Source organism: Hyperolius riggenbachi, chromosome 5, assembly GCF_040937935.1.
Source record: "Hyperolius riggenbachi isolate aHypRig1 chromosome 5, aHypRig1.pri, whole genome shotgun sequence".
In the NCBI taxonomy this organism is placed as follows: Eukaryota; Metazoa; Chordata; class Amphibia; order Anura; family Hyperoliidae; genus Hyperolius; species Hyperolius riggenbachi.
Genome location: NC_090650.1, coordinates 198388730 through 198404920, shown reverse-complemented (window position 1 = coordinate 198404920; position 16191 = coordinate 198388730). Strand labels below are relative to the sequence as shown.

The 16191-nt window shown below is 47.5% G+C and overlaps 1 protein-coding gene across 28 annotated transcripts in view; it reads left to right on the top strand.

Annotated features, from left to right (window-relative positions):
• The first annotated feature begins 3770 nt into the window (after positions 1 to 3770).
• The window catches only part of LRRFIP2 (LRR binding FLII interacting protein 2), a 192870-nt gene continuing 180449 nt past the window's right edge, over positions 3771 to 16191 (top strand). For 25 of the 28 annotated variants that reach the window (XM_068236569.1, XM_068236566.1, XM_068236568.1 and 22 more), the window contains exon 1: positions 3771 to 3858. The gene's annotated coding sequence lies outside the window, so the exon portion shown is untranslated. Of the gene's footprint in view, positions 3880 to 11333; positions 11427 to 16191 lie in introns of those variants that run through there. The other 3 variants (XM_068236550.1, XM_068236539.1, XM_068236541.1) reach the window with 3 other exon arrangements.

Below are 16191 nucleotides of genomic sequence, written 5' to 3'. Positions count from 1 at the left end.
TAGGCAATATGCTGCAACACATCGCTCCAGTGTGAAAGAGCCTTGAGAGACTACTACCGTGTCTCACGTTCCCTACTCCAATAGCGAATGTGTTCGTGGAACTTTTCAAAACACTCCCCTATGCATAGGGCAGGCTGGTCAGGACAGTAGGGACAATAAAAAGTGGTGTCACGCCTCATTCCATCCCTCTTACAGACACGACAATGTTTTCTTGGGGTGCGTTGACCTGGGGTACTCGGAAAGACATAAGCATAGTGTCTTTCATGTAGCCGGCTAACTACATTAGGGGGATTGGCCACGGCCCCTCCTGGATACAGGAGTTCCGAAATGATCTCTTCCTGAAATTTAAGGAAGGATCCTGTTCTCCCAGCCTTACTGTAGAGAACAAAGCTGTTGTACATTGCCAATTGAATCAAGTAAATAGCCACTTTCTTATACCAGCGGCTGGTCCTTCGGGAAACTAAATAGGGAGCCAACATCTGGTCATTGAAGTCCACCCCTCCCATGTTTAAATTATAGTCGTGGACGGCGAGGGGTTTCTCAACAACCTCAGTTGCTCGCTGAATTTGGACTGTCGTGTCTCCGTGAATGGTCGACAGAAGGTAAACGTCCCTCTTGTCCTTCCATTTCACTGCAAGAAGGTCGTCATTACACAAGGCAGCCCTCTCCCCCCGTGCAAGTCGGGTAGCAGTGAGATATTGGGGGAAGCCCCGGCGACTAGGCCGCATGGTGCCACAGCAGGGAATTCCGAGTATCTTCAAATGCTGATAGAGGGCCACACTTGTGTAGTAGTTGTCCACATAGAGATGGTACCCCTTGTGGAATAAGGGTGACACCAAGTCCCACACAATCTTGCCACTGCACCCCAGGTAGTCAGGGCATCCGACCGGCTCCAATTTTGTGTCTTTTCCCTCATAGACCCTAAAGCGATATGTATAGCCTGTGGCCCTTTCACAGAGCTTATACAGCTTGAGCCATACCGGGCGCGCTTGGTTGGGATGTACTGCTTAATGCCAAGGCGCCCGGTAAAATGTACGAGGGACTCATCTATACAGATGTTCTGTTCAGGGGTGTAAGCATCTGCAAATTTGGATGACAGGTGGTCAATGAGGGGCCGAAATTTGTGGAGCCGGTCATAGTCAGCGTGGCCTCTTTCATGACAGGTTGTATCATCATTAAAGTGCAGGAAGCGCAGGATGTCCTCAAAACGTGACCTGGACATGGCAGCAGAGTACATGGGCATGTGATGTATTGGGTGCGTAGACCAATAGGACCGCAATACATTTTTTTTAGTTAGACCCATGTTAAGGAGAAGGCCCAAAAAGATTTTAAATTCAAAAACTGTGACCTGTTTCCACCGAAAAGGCTGGGCATGGGAGCTGTTCGGATTGGCGGTGATAAATTGTGTGGCCTTACGGTTGGTCTCTACCACAACTAAGTCGTAGAGATCCTCGGTGAAGATCAGATGAAAAGCGTCTAAGGCCGATCCTAGATGATCTGTCTCCACCTGGACTCCAGACTGGGCGGTGAAAGGGGGCACTACGGGTGCGGCGGAATTAGGGAACTTCCAATGAGGGTTTGCCAGCACCTCTGGGAGCCTAGGGGTACTACGGGCCCGTGTTTCTGGTGGCTGCGACTGGGGTCTTACTGCACGTACCACCGAACCAGTTTCAACTGCCATGCTGGTGCTCGCCACTTCACCAGGGTCTACGGCAGTACTGGTTTCAAGTCCAGGATGTGCTGCGCTGTTGGTGCATGCCTCACCATCAAAATCTGGATCAGCGCTAGCACCACTCTGCTGCCCTTGAGGTTGATCCTGCGCAACCTGTGGTCCACTGACATCGGTACGCCTGGCGCTAGCAGGGACCACAACCTCGTCATCAGAACTATCGGTCAAAGAGTCACTGTCCTCTACAGGTTCATATTCTGAGCCGGATGATTCGTCGGATGAGAAGTCCCAATCACTCTCACCCGACTCAGCCATAATACTGTAGGCCTCTTGCAGGGAATACATCTTTTTTGCCATTTTGGGCTGCTAAATTTAGGGGGTATTACTCTGAGACTACTCAGGAAAAAAAATGCACCTGTCTAGCAAATGGGAGTATTTGTTAAGTAAACAGCTGCGGTCGCTCAGTTTTGAGCGTCGCAGCTATGGTGTTGGTTTTTTGCAGTGATCAGAAAACAATAATTTCTTCCACTTGGGGCGGGCTGAATGCAAGTGCGGCAGAACGATCAGGCCTGATCGGGCAAACACTGCGTTTTTAGTGGAGCCTACTCTAAGGTGACCCTAACGTACTTATATAGATCTGACTGCGATCAGTACTGTTCACTTACAGATACTATATAGTACCAATGCTGATTAGCGACAGTGATGACGCTAATCAGCGACTCATTAGTGATTGCGGTGTAGTGGGCTGGGTGCTAACTACCTAACAAAAGGGGCCTAGCTAACTCACTGGCCAAAAAACTGCACAGGCAATAGATGTCACTCAGATCTCGATCAAAGCTGTGACAGGCGACCAGATTTCAATCACAGCGCCGCTGTCAGATGCCAACCAATGTAAACAGCAATCGAAATCACAGGCAATCACAGATAATCAAAAACCAATCACTAATCAATCAGCTGTCAAAAATCAGTGCACAGACAATAGATGTCACTCAGACCTCGATCAGAGCTGTGACAGGCGACCAGATATCAATCACAGCGCCGCTATCAGATGCCAACCAATGTAAACAGCAATTGAAAACACAGGGCAATCACAGATGATCAATAACCAATCACAATGCAATCAATCAATCAGATGTCAAAATCCTGTTCACAGGCAACAGATGTCACTCACATGCCACTCAGACCTCGATCAGAGCTGTGACAGGCGACCAGATGACACTCAGACCTGTCAGACGCCTTGGCAGGGCAGTGAGGGGGGCTGTGGGGGGTGATCAGCGGCGATCGCAGGTGGGATCAAGCAGGATCAGTGTGGCTATGTGATCAGCAGGGCTGCCGTCCTCTCTCCTGGTGGTCCCGGAACGCTGTGACCAGGAGAGGAGGCAGCCAGTATAATACACGTTGTTTACATAACAACGTGTATTATACGCTTTGCATTGGCCGGATTTAAAGATCGCAGCCCGCTGCTAATTGGCCGGCGGGCTGATCACACGTGGGGGCCGCAAGGGATGCTGGGCGATGTGCGCGCGCATGCGCGCGCGATCGCCCGCATTTCTGATAGAAAGGACCTTCCGCCAATCGGCGTTAGGCGGTCCTGGGGCTGCCACCGCGGCCACGCCTACTGGCGTGACGCGGGCGGCAGGTGGTTAAAATGCATTTAGAAAAAAATAATTCTTAGCAAAATGTACCACCCAAAAAAAGCCTATTGGTGGTGAAAAAAAACAAGAAATAGATCATTTCATTGCGATAAGCAGTGCTAAACTTCTTGAGAAATGAATGGGAGGTGAAAATTGCTCGGGTGCATGAGGAGAAAAAACACTGAAGGCTTAATGGTTAACTTCAATGCAAAACTCGAAAGCTTATCCCTAAAACCTGACTGTACTTTGAACAGATACTTTTCAGTCCCTCGTATTACTTGTACAATCAAGATTGTTCATCAACGCACATCCCCTTCCCACTAGATTACTTCACTACACGCCACTGTCTCAGCTAATGCTGCCTGGCCTGCCAGCAGCTATTGGTCAATGTCTGACAAGTCTCGCCCTGTCAACCCCTCCCGTGGCGGCCTGACGTCACGGCGCTGCAGGCTGTGGCTGGGGAGCTACGCATGCGCAAGGCACGTCACTGGCCGGACGTTGAGGGAGCAAGAGAGAGGAGAGAGCCCGGAGTGACTCGGGGCGAGTAGCCGGGAGGTCAGTAATTCCATCTTTATGGTATGTAGGTGTCCTGTCTGTGCAGCTTTCCTGTCAGCAGCATGCATGCGGCACAGGCAGGAGGGGAGCCGGGTAAGGAACAGTGTAGGTCTATAGGGCAGGACAAGGAAGCACAATGGCTCTGACAGCCTTTCCACATATTACTGAGCTCAGAGCTTCACCTCTCCGCCCAGGCCTGTCACACTGAACACACAATGCAGCTGTCCCGCCCGTGATATAAACACAGGCTTCCCTGTCACGCTGTCCAGACTTACTGACCTGTCTATTGCATTTGTACTTGTGACACAGCATCGTGTTGTCACATGAATCTGTCACTACAAGTTCAGTTGTGTCAATGTTTCTGTCTCTACCAGATCCGCCTGTCTTTGTCTGCTACAGTGTTGTACTGACACTCTGCAGAAAGAACTGTGGAGGCTGCTATTTCTGTCTGATCTACTATAAAAGGTTCTAGCACTCTCCATCGAGTTCTAGGTTCTGTTGCTGCTTATACATGCGTTTTCTGACATCACTGACTGCATTTCTTCAAGTACATGACAAGGAAAGTACAGAATCTTAAAGATCGGCTTCACAGCTTACTTTTAGAACTGGATGTGAAAAGGAAGATAACTGTTTTTTAACATTGATACTTACATTTAACAGAGAAAACTGAAAGTTTTATTTAAGGTGCCCTGGAAATTGTATTGCCAATCTTGAATCTACATCCTTGATATCCAGAGAAAGTTATAGTTATCCTCTTATTAATTAGTGCACTCATAGTTTGCTGTCAATATTACAGTACTGGTACTGTAGTATTTGAAATGTTAGTCATGTGTGATACACTCTGTCTAGGATTAGTATATTATGAATTATTATTTAAGGCACATGATGAAACTGAATTGGTTAATAATAAACAGAATAGTTTATTATTTAGTTTTTATATAGCGCTGACATCCGCAGCGCTGTACAGAGTATATTGTCTTCTCGCTAACTGTCCCTCAGAGGGGCTCACAATCCAATCCAGGGGTAAGGAACCTATAGCTCGGGAGCCAGATGTGGCTCTTTTGATGGGTACATCTGGCTCACAGACAAATCAGTAGGGGTTGATTCACTAAGCTATACTACTCAAGCACCGCAGCATAACATTTTTCAAAGTAGGCACGCTACTGTAGCATGCAATACAAACTTAGTCATGCTACCCCAAAACTAACGACGACTGCTCCAATTGTCCCACTCTGGACCCTGTCAGGTCCAATGACTTTGTAGGACGAGATCCCTGCACTTTGATTGGGCCAATAGGCTGCCTGTTACTTGACAAGCAGCCTATTGGGCCAAAGTGTGGTGATCTTGTCCTACAAAGTGAATCAACCCCCAAGTAAGCTAGCTAATTGTACAAGCTGTTAGTTATTTCTCCTGACTCTCAGGGAAATTGCTGATGTTGCTGAAACCCAAGAAAGGCTGGAGACGTGGCTGACACTCCTGCTGCTCGGCGGATTAACTATATACACATCGCCATGGCAACAGGGGTGTGAGCCCTACTGCCCTAGTTTGAAACATATTGTATGGCTCTCACAGAATTACATTTTAAAATATGTGGCATTTATGGCTCTCTCAGCCAAAAAGGTTCCTGACCCCTGATCTAATCCCTGCCTTACTCATATGTCTGTGTATGTACGTATGTATCATGTAGTGTATGTACTGTAGATAAAGATGGTCAGTGAGACGCAAATTGAGGCAGAGATTACACCAATGTGTGTAGTTTGAGGCTACTTGCACACCAAGACGTTGCGTTAGGTGCTACGTTAACCACCCTGGCGTTCTATTAACCACTTCTCTACCACAGGTTTTTTCCCCTTCAAAAGCTCTTCCCATTCATTCAGTAATAACTTTATCACTAATTATCACCCTGAAATGATCTATACATTATTTTTTGCAGGAAAAACTAGGCTTTCTTTGGGCAGTACTTTATGCTAAGAATTATATTATTTTATATGCATTTGACAGGGAAGAAGAAGAAAAAAATGAAAAAAAATCACCATTTCTCAGCTTTCAACCATTGTAGCTTAAAAATAAAATGTGCTATTGTAGATAAAACAGACACCTTTTATTTGCCAATTTGTCCCAGTAATTACAATGTTTAAATTATGTCCCTAGTACAAAGTATGGCGATAATATTTTATTTTGGGTTAGGGGTGAAGGAGTTTCAAAAATAATGAAAATGTATTTAATTTTTCTATGGTAAGTGAATAATGGTGTATTTGGAAGTAGTTTTACTTCTTGGCCACAAGATGGTGCTATACGTACTCCGTTTTCTAAAAATAGAAAACAGAACCAAATATTTAGATGTATTTATAGGTGTTTGTAAACAAGGACGTAGAAAAGCGTGGCAGAAGTTGCTAAGTGGTTAAGATCGCCAGGGCGGCTGCGGGAGGTTTTTTTTTAAATAAAAAAAAAAATATTTCATGCAGCCAACTGAAAGTTGGCAGAATGAAAGCCCACTAGAGGGCGCTCCGGAGGCGTTCTTCTGATCGCCTCCGGCGGCCAGAGGTAACACGGAAGGCCGCAATGAGCGGCCTTCCGTGTTTTGCTTACTTCGTTGCCATGGCGACGAGCGGAGTGACGTCATGGACGTCAGCCGACGTCCTGACGTCAGCCGCCTCCGATCCAGCCCTTAGCGCTGGCCGGAACTATTTGTTCCGGCTGCGCAGGGCTCAGGCGGCTGGGGGGACCCTCTTTCGCCGCTGCTAGCGGCGGATCGCCGCAGAGCGGCGGCGATCAGGCAGCACACGTGGCTGGCAAAGTGCCGGCTGCGTGTGCTGCTTTTTATTTCAACAAAATCGGCCCAGCAGGGCCTGAGCGGCAGCCATCGGCGGTGATGGACGAGCTCAGCTCGTCCATACCGCTAAGATGGTTAAGGTCGCATAACGTGCTCCTAACGCAACGTATGGTGGTGCCGGAGAGGACGGTAGAGTGAGCCGCGTTAGGCAGCACACGTGGCTGGCAAAGTGCCGGCTGCGTGTGCTGCTTTTTATTTCAACAAAATCGGCCCAGCAGGGCCTGAGCGGCAGCCATCGGCGGTGATGGACGAGCTCAGCTCGTCCATACCGCTAAGATGGTTAAGGTCGCATAACGTGCTCCTAACGCAACGTATGGTGGTGCCGGAGAGGACGGTAGAGTGAGCCGCGTTAGGCGGCTCTATCCGTATAAGGTCTCCTAGAGTGGCGCTGATTGGCCGGCGGGACCACGTGATGCAGAGCGAGACATTCCGCATCACGTGGTCCCGCCGGCAAATCAGCGGCCGCCAGTGCAATAAATATTAAGTAGCCATGTGCGCGGCTACTGTAGCTGGCTCTCCCCGCCTCCTCTCACCCCCCACTGCGCCTGTGCAAACAGTCTAACGCAGCTATAGCCGCTCTAACGCCGTAGCATGCTGCACTTTCGGCAGAACGTGCAGCGTTACATGTAACGCAACGTGGGCTGTGTGAACAGCCCACTTGTGTTACATTGCTGTGCGTTGGGGGAGCGTTACAGGCGCACTGACGTGCGCCTGTAACGTCTTAATGTGTAAGCAGCCTGAAAGTAGACAATGGTATGAAGCTGCTGCGATATTCAATTGGTTATTTTCAAGCTGCATAAAATCTACATCAACTTAGTTTTGTTTGCATCTCATTGTAAAATGTTCTTAGGTGCTAGCCTACTTTAGGGGACCCAGCAGAAAACCTCCTAGGGAAATTCTGCTACCGTGATTGGGTGGACAGCAATGTCCTCGATTTGTTAGGTTTCCAATAGGTTGTAGCAAACTATGCCCACATTATTCAGCCAATCACAAGGCTTTGTGCTGGGTACTGTGATTGGAGAACTGTTACCTTCGAGGTTTCCTGCTGTGTCCCCTAAAGTAGACTAGTGTCCGTTCTTACTTACGAGCTGGTGGATTTCCAATTTGGCAGTGGTTCTTAAACCGGGGTGCTACGGTGCCCTGGTGCACTGCAATTGTTTCACTGTTAACACTCCTTGCCGCGGTGGAGGGCCTGTGCATGTGCAGTGAAGTGCGACTCGGGCTGGCTTTCGGGCAGTATTGCGGGTGACAGGAGCCACCTGGGGAGACAGCAAGGGACTGAGCGGCCTCAAAGGAGCTTAAAGAGTAACTTTTAGCCAAAAAAATCAAATTTAAATCTCTGTTGTAATTTGTTAAATAGTTTGCAAGGGAGCCAAAAAGGCAATGCTGAAGTTAAAAAGCAATCTAATTTTTTTGTTTTCTGAATATCATTCAGCCTTTTCCCCAAGCTCCTAAGGAGGACGCAAGGCCGCATAACAGATGCAGAGCATGCCCATGTCTGCCCGACCCCCTCTCCCCCCCAGGACCAGGTGCCGATGTCTGTCTGAACCCCCCCCCCCCCCCTCCAGGACCAGGTGCCGATGTCTGCCCGACTCCCTCTCGTCACCCCCCCCCCCCCCCGACCAGGTGCCGATGTCTGTCTCTCCTCCCCCCCCCCCCCCCCCCCCCAGGACCAGATGCCGATGGCTGACCGATGCCCCCCCAGGACCAGGTGCTGATGTCTGTCCGCACCTAGTCCTGGGGGTGCAGACAGACATCGGCACCTGGACCTGGGGGGAGAGGGGGTCGGGCAGACATGGGCATGCTCTGCAGTATCTGTTATGCGGCCTTGCGTCCTCCTTAGGAGCTTGGGGAAAAGGCTGAATGATATTCAGGAAACACAAAAATTAGATTGCTTTTTAACTTCAGCATTGCCTTTTTGGCTCCCTTGCAAACTATTTAACACATTACAATAGAGATTTAAATTTGATTTTTTTGGCTAACAGTTACTCTTTAAGGTAGCCCAAGGTAAGTATAGAACCTGAGATGACTTTCATCTCCGGTACACTTTAAAAAGCTCTTGCAGTGTGAACTAGCCCTTAGCTGAGGTTTGACTGAGCTCTAGGAAGAGGTTTTACACCTGTTGTGCTAACAATGATAAGGACTTGCTTCCAGGGAAATCCCGGTAGATCTACTGTCTGTTAAAGTAAACCCAAGGTGATAGTGATATAGAGGCTGCCATATTTATTTCCTTTTAAGCAATACCAATTGCTGGCCTTTCCTGCTGATCCTCTGCCTTTAATACTTTTAGCCGTAGACTCTGAACAAGCATGCAGCAGATCAGGTGTTTCTGACAATATTGTCAGAACTGACGAGGTAAGCTGCATGCTTGTTTCTGGTGTACTTCAGACCCTACTGCAGCCAAATAGATCAGCAGGACTGCCAGGCAACTGGTATTAATAAATATGGCAGCCTCCAAATCACACTTGCCCCAGGTTCACTTTTTACGGACTGTCATAGAGAAAATGTTGACCTATTCGTGGGGTTGACTCATTAAGCTGCTTAACCACTTTTTCCCCTGCTACAGTATATCTACGTCATCTGTGGCACCCTCCAAGCCACCATGATGTAAATCTGAAGGGCGGGTTGCAATGATTATTGGGGCCCATCAGGGTAACGGGGGTGGGGGATTTCATAATGGGGGGCACATCTGATGGCCCTGAGGGACATAACTTAATACTCGGGGCACATATGGCTACACTGATCCTGGGGACACATCTGGCTATAATGAGGGAACACACACACACACACACACACACACACACACACACACACACACACACACACACACACACACACACACACACACACACACACACACACACACACACACACACACACACACACACACACACACACACACACACACACACACACACACACACACACACACACACTCACACTATTATTTTTTACTAGAATTGCAAAAAACCTTAGAAATAATGCAATTTTAACGGTTTTCCCTCTTTTTTTCCCGCTAAAATGCACAACAGAAAATTTGCGGGACAAAATATCCCCCAATGAAAGTCTAGTTTATCATGAAAAAAAACGATATCCAGATCATTTAGGTGTTGTGAGTAGGGATAAAGTTAATAGTTCCTTTTCTGTTAGCAGGGCTGCTAATGTAGCAGGTATTACTCTTTTTTTTTTTTTTTTAATTTTTTTTTTCCACCTGACAAAACTTCTAACAGCCATTATCTCATTGCAGCAACTGAAAGGTTAGTGACTGTGTGCAGAGAACCAAAAGCCTTTAGTAGTCTTGTCAGGCGTAAAGGTGGCCAGCTGATCTACCCAAAAGATGGATCCCTCGCAGGATGTATCTCCTCCCCCCCCCCCCCCCCATATAACAAGGAGGTGGCCGCTAAATTTCAGCTGGGCCTTCTGCTTGAGGGCTCCTTTCCACCAGCCACCATGCGGGACTGCGAGAAGCGCAGTGGCACTTTCTGGTTTGCAAGTACGCAGACGAATCCCAAAAGTTGTGCTAAGCACGGCTATGGGATTCGCTGCCTCCCTCACGAAAAAATGCTGCAATGTCAGCCGAATTGCTAAGAAAAGCGATTCGGACGGCGGCAGCATTATCCCCTATGGTAGAATTTTCCCGCATGATTTGCTTGTGGGGAAACTGCAGATTCGGCACGATTTCCGCAGCAGTTCAATCGGGCCCCTAAATTAACCAGCCGCAGTGTGCATCTCATACATGATGGGGAGAACACTGGTCTAATAGCCATAATAAAGTCTGACAGTTTTAGATGAAACAGTTAACTGATCAGTTTATTTTTGTGGTGTAGAGGGAAAATCAACACAAACACAGGATAAAATGCAAACTCTATGTATTTAACCACTGATGTTTTTTTCTCCTAATGGACCAGAGCAATTTTCACATTTCAGCGCTCCTCCAGTTCATTCACCAATAACTTTATCACTACTTGTCATGATATAGCAGCTAGTTATGATGTTGGGATAATACAGAAGCCATATGTTCACATTTTCTGTCTGCTGTGTATAATGTCAGATTTGTACTATTGTCACCTGGACTGGCTGCAGGGTGCTTTGATGCAAATCACACCAGCACAAGGAGCCCAGAATTTACATTTGACAGCCGGCTGGAATGTTAAGGAACTCTAGGCCAGCCAGGAAACCCTTAATCAGAAGTCTTTTGATGTGGGTGTTAAAATACAGTTTTACCTGTGGTCGGAATATTGGGCTGGAAGTGTGTGAAGTGTTTTGAAGTCTATGTGTATAAATAGTATACTTGTTGTTATCCAAGTACAATCAGGACTAATTGAGTCTGCAAAGTTCAATGTGGGACAGGAAAGCTTTGAAGTTGCAAATCACAGCCAGAAAGGATATGACAAGTGTTCTGTGTGAATAACCTGGGAAATTGCATTAGTTTTGGGACTGAACATTAACCTCCCTGGCGTTCTGATTCCCCAGGATTTCCGTGCAAAAAGTGGTTCAATTAATTTCCAATAATTTTCAACCTTTTTTTTTTTTCCAATCAATTTTTTAAAAATATTGAATTCAATACAGGTTATTGTATTGAATTCAACTTAAAAAAAAAAATGTTTGCAGTGAGATGTTGACGCTGTGTGATCCTGGTGTCATCAACGCCGATCGGCGGGGGACATGTCATCGCTGAGGGAGAAGCAAAATCCGTACAAGGACATGGAGGACGGCACTGGGGAAGCTATCAGAGGTACGTGACGAGGAATCAGCACGCCAATGCGGAGTATAAGACCCAGATGTGAAGGCAGGTGTATAGGGAGCCACATGTAGCCAGGTGTCAGGGTAGTCAGGAGTGTAGCCAGATGTCAGGGTAGCCAGATGTCAGGGTAGTCAGGAGTGTAGCCAGATGTCAGGGTAGCCAGATGTCAGGATAGTCAGGAATGTAGCCAGATGTCAGGGTAGCCAGGAGTGTAGTCAGTTATGGGTAGCCAAGTGTGTAGCCAGGTATATAGGGTGCCAGGTTTAGCCAGTTATAGGGAGGTAGGTGTAGCCAGTTATAGGGTGCCAGGTGTAGCCAGGAGTATAGGGTGCCAGATGTCCCCTCCCTCCCGATCTCCCCCCCCCTCGATCCTCACTTTTGGGCTGGGGGATCCCCCTCTGCGGGTGGGGGGATCCCCCTTCTGTGCGGAGTAATTTGGGCTGAGGGATCCCCCTCTGCGGGTGGGGGGATCCCCCTTCTGTGCGGGGTAATTTGGGCTGGGGGATCCCCCTCTGCGGGTGGGGGGGATCCCCCTTCTGTGCGGTGTAATTTGGGCTGAGGGATCCCCCTCTGCGGGTGGGGGGATCCCCCTTCTGTGCGGGGTATTTTGGGATGGGGGATCCCCCTCTGCGGGTGGGGGGATCCCCCTTATGTGTGGGGTATTTTGGGATGGGGGATCCCCCTCTGCGGGTGGGGGGATCCCCCTTCTGTGCGGCGTGCGGGTGGCCTCTACCCCCCCTCCCCCCATCCTCGCTTCCCCCCCCCCCCCCCCTTCCCTGTCTAAGCCCTGGCTTTGAGCAAATAGAACTACTCACCCAGGGGCCCTCTCCAGCGCAGCACTTCTTCCTCCATCGCAAAGTCCCGTCTGTTTACAGTTACATTACGAGACTTGGTGAGGTCACCAAGTATCGTAATGTAACTGTAAACAGACGGGACTTTGCGATGGAGGAAGAAGTGCTGCGCTGGAGAGGGCCCCTGGGTGAGTAGTTCTATTTGCTCAAAGCCAGGGCTTAGACAGGGAAGGGGGGGGGGAAGCGAGGATGGGGGGAGGGGGGGTAGAGGCCACCCGCACGCCGCACAGAAGGGGGATCCCCCCAACCGCAGAGGGGGATCCCCCATCCCAAAATACCCCACACCGAAGGGGGATCCCCCCCACCCGCAGAGGGGGAACCCCCATCCCAAAATACCCCGCACAGAAGGGGGATCCCCCCACCCGCAGAGGGGGATCCTCCATCCCAAAATACCCCGCACAGAAGGGGGATCCCCCCACCCGCAGAGGGGGATCCTCCATCCCAAAATACCCCGCACAGAAGGGGGAACCCCCCACTCGCCCTAGCACATTCTCTCCCTAGGGATTCCCTAGGGAGAAGCATGCAGCAGCCTTCAGAGGCTGCTGCAGCGCTGCTGATCACAGCGTGAGAGGGGAAAGTGCAGGACGAGCTGAGCTCGTCCAGAACATTTCCAGCAAGTTTTCTTTGGACGACCTCAGCTCGTCCAGAACGCTAGGCAGGTTAAATGCCCCAGTCCACAAATCTGGCTATAAAACCTCAGCTAGGAAGATTTAGAGTTGTAGATCTTTGGAGATAGCAGGACGCTAACAAACAAACAAACACAGAACATTTATATTGCGATTTTCTCCTGGCGGACTCAAAGCGCCAGAGCTGCAGCCACTAGGACGCGCTCTATAGGCAGTAGCAGTGTTAGGGAGTCTTGCCCAAGGTCTCCTACTAAATAGGCGCTGGCTTACTGAACAGGCAGAGCCGAGATTCGAACCCAGGTCTCCTGTGTCAGAGGCAGAGCCCTTAACCATTACACTATCCAGCCACGCTAGGACATCCTGGTTTCTGACCAGCAACCGCGTTCTCCTCGCAAACAACGCTCAGATCTATATGCTGGTAACGTTGATTCCCGTTTTGTATTTCTGCAAACTGTCTTGGTGTGTATTTTTGTTTCTAGTATCTTTGTAATTTTTACTTTGTTTTTGTAAATCTTTTGTATATATTATTTTTTGCATTGTTCAACTTTTTTTTTTCTGGAATATTAAATCCTTATTTAATAAGTTTGACTTCTGATGTACTAAACTAGCTCATAGCCTAGAAAGAGACTGCAGTGTAATTTACGTTACAAGTTCAGTGCCTGATTGTGCCTTGCTACTGTACGATTGTAGTGTGTGTGTGTGTGTGTGTGTGTGTGTGTGTGTGTGTGTGTGTGTGTGTGTGTGTGTGTGTGTGTGTGTGTGTGTGGCGTTCCCGTGTTTGGCCTAAGCGCAAAGCTGACCCAAATACGAAAACGCAGACTGCGTGCAGATCACTCGACAGCAGAGTGGGAATCGTTGAAGTGTCTAGCAGCAGCTAGTGGTGGCAGTAAGAAGTGCTTTGAGGGGCGAAAGCCTTGTTGTAGCTGGAATAAGGCTGCTCCCCGCTTGATCTGGTCAAACCCGCAGTCGGGAACCGTATCTGCAGGCGTGCTGCGGGGCTGGTTCCTGACACTACTTATAACAACAAAAATATCCATATCTTGTTTTTATCACCACCAATTAAGTTTACTTTGGGTGGTACATTTTGCTAAAAATGATTTTATGCAATATGCATTTTAACAGGAATAACTAGAAAAAAATTGAAAAAAATGATTTCACAGTTTTCAGCTGTTTTAAAATAAAACTTGCTACTGTGTATAAAACCCACTCATTTTGTTTGCCCATTTGTCCTGGTTATTATGACATTAAAATTATGTCCTTAGTACAATGTATGGCAACAAATTTTATTTGGAAATAAAGGTGCATTTTTTCCGTTTTGCATCTGTCACTATTACAAGTCCTTACTTGCAAAAATAACTATAATATACACTCACTAGTAGACCCAAGCCTGCTTAAAAAAAGGGCTCTAGGTCTTTTTTTTTACTGCCGCCGCCAGTCACTGCGCATGCGCGCGCGCGCCCGCAACTGCCCACCCACCAACCCCTCTCCCTGGTTCCTGCACATGCGCAGTAACAAAATAACGGACACTGCATAACTGCTGGACGCAGCAACACAGGCTCATTATTATACACTCATGACATACAGTACAGACCAAAAGTTTGGCCACACCTTCTCATTCAAAGAGTTTTCCTTATTTTCATGACTATGAATATTGTAGATTCACACTGAAGGCATCCAAACTATGAATTAATACATGTGGGTGGAAGTATAGTACATAACCAAAAAGTGTGAAACAACTGAAAATATGTCAAAATTTAGGTTCTTCAAAGTAGCCACCTTTTGCTTTGATTACTGCTTTGTACAGTCTTGGCATTCTCTTGATGAGCATCAAGAGGTAGCTACCTGAAATGGTTTTCACTTCACATGTGTGTCCTGTCAGGTTTAATAAGTGGGATTTCTTGCCTTATAAATGGGGTTGGGACCATCAGTTGCATTGTGGAGAAGTCAGGTGGATACGCAGCTGATAGTCCTACTGAATAGACTGTTAGAATTTGTATTATGGCAAGAAAAAAGCAGCTAAGTAAAGACAAATCATTACTTTTAAAGTGGATCCGAGATAAACTTTTACTCATTGCATAATTGTGTTCATTTCATATAGTTTATATGGCATTCCTCAACCAAATACTTTTTTTGTTTTGTTTAAATACTCTAATTCCCTATAAACTAAACAAGCCTTGCTCACAGCTCCTTTTGTGCCTTGGCACTGTAGCAAGGGCTTATTGGAGCTTAGTCTGGGCAGGAGGAGGTTACTAGCCATTGATTTCAGAGGCAGAGGGGAGGAGGAGAGGGAACTGAATTTACACACAGGCAAGCTGATAGCATCTCCAGCCCTCAGCCTATGACAATGTGACAAACAGAACATGGCTGCCCTCTGTATTACAGGAATAAATGATCAAAAACTTTTGAAGCGGTTTGCAGCTAGATATGCTGTGTAAACTATCTAAACTTTAGATAAGCTATATAGACAAGTTACTTGTTATAGTTAGTTTTTCATCTCAGATCCGAGATGAAAAACTATAACAATTAACTTGTCTATATATCTTATCTAAAGTTTAGATAGTTTACACAGCAAATCTAGCTGCAAACAGCTTTAATAGCAAATCATTATTTCTTCCTGTGATACAATGACAGCAGCCTTGTTTGTAAACATTACACAGAGGCAGGCTTATCTGTATCTTGAGCACTCAGCCTGTGAAAAAAACCTAATCCCCCCCCCTCCCTCCTCCCCTCTGCCTCTGAAATCAATGGCTAGTAACACCTCCTCCTCCTGCCCAGACTGAGCTCCCATGAGCCCTTGCTACTGCCAATGCTCTCTGAAAACCTGTGGGCGTGGTTTATTTAGTTTATAGGGAATTAGAGTATTAACCACTTAGCAACCCTTGCCACGCTTATCTACGCCCCTTTAAAATTCACCTGGGGCACAGGGGCGTAGATAGGCATCTCCTGTTTGTTTTCCCGCTGTGAGCGTTCGCGCGAATGCGCGGTCGCGTGCACGCGGATTTGCGGTCGCGATCGGCACCCGCTGGTCAGCCAATCAAAGTGCTTACAAGTTTGAATGAGCACTGCCAAAGCCAATGGCAGTGCTCATTCATTCAGAATGTGTGTAAACACTGAATCAGTCACTATGCTGTTACAGTTACTGAGATCACTCGTGAGAGGATCTCAGATAACTAATACAGCATTAGTGAGTGATCAGCATCAGTTAGGTTTTTTTTAAAATAAATTTTACCCCCATTAAGCCCATTAACCCTTGCCTCCCTAAAATGTTAAAATTGCTGT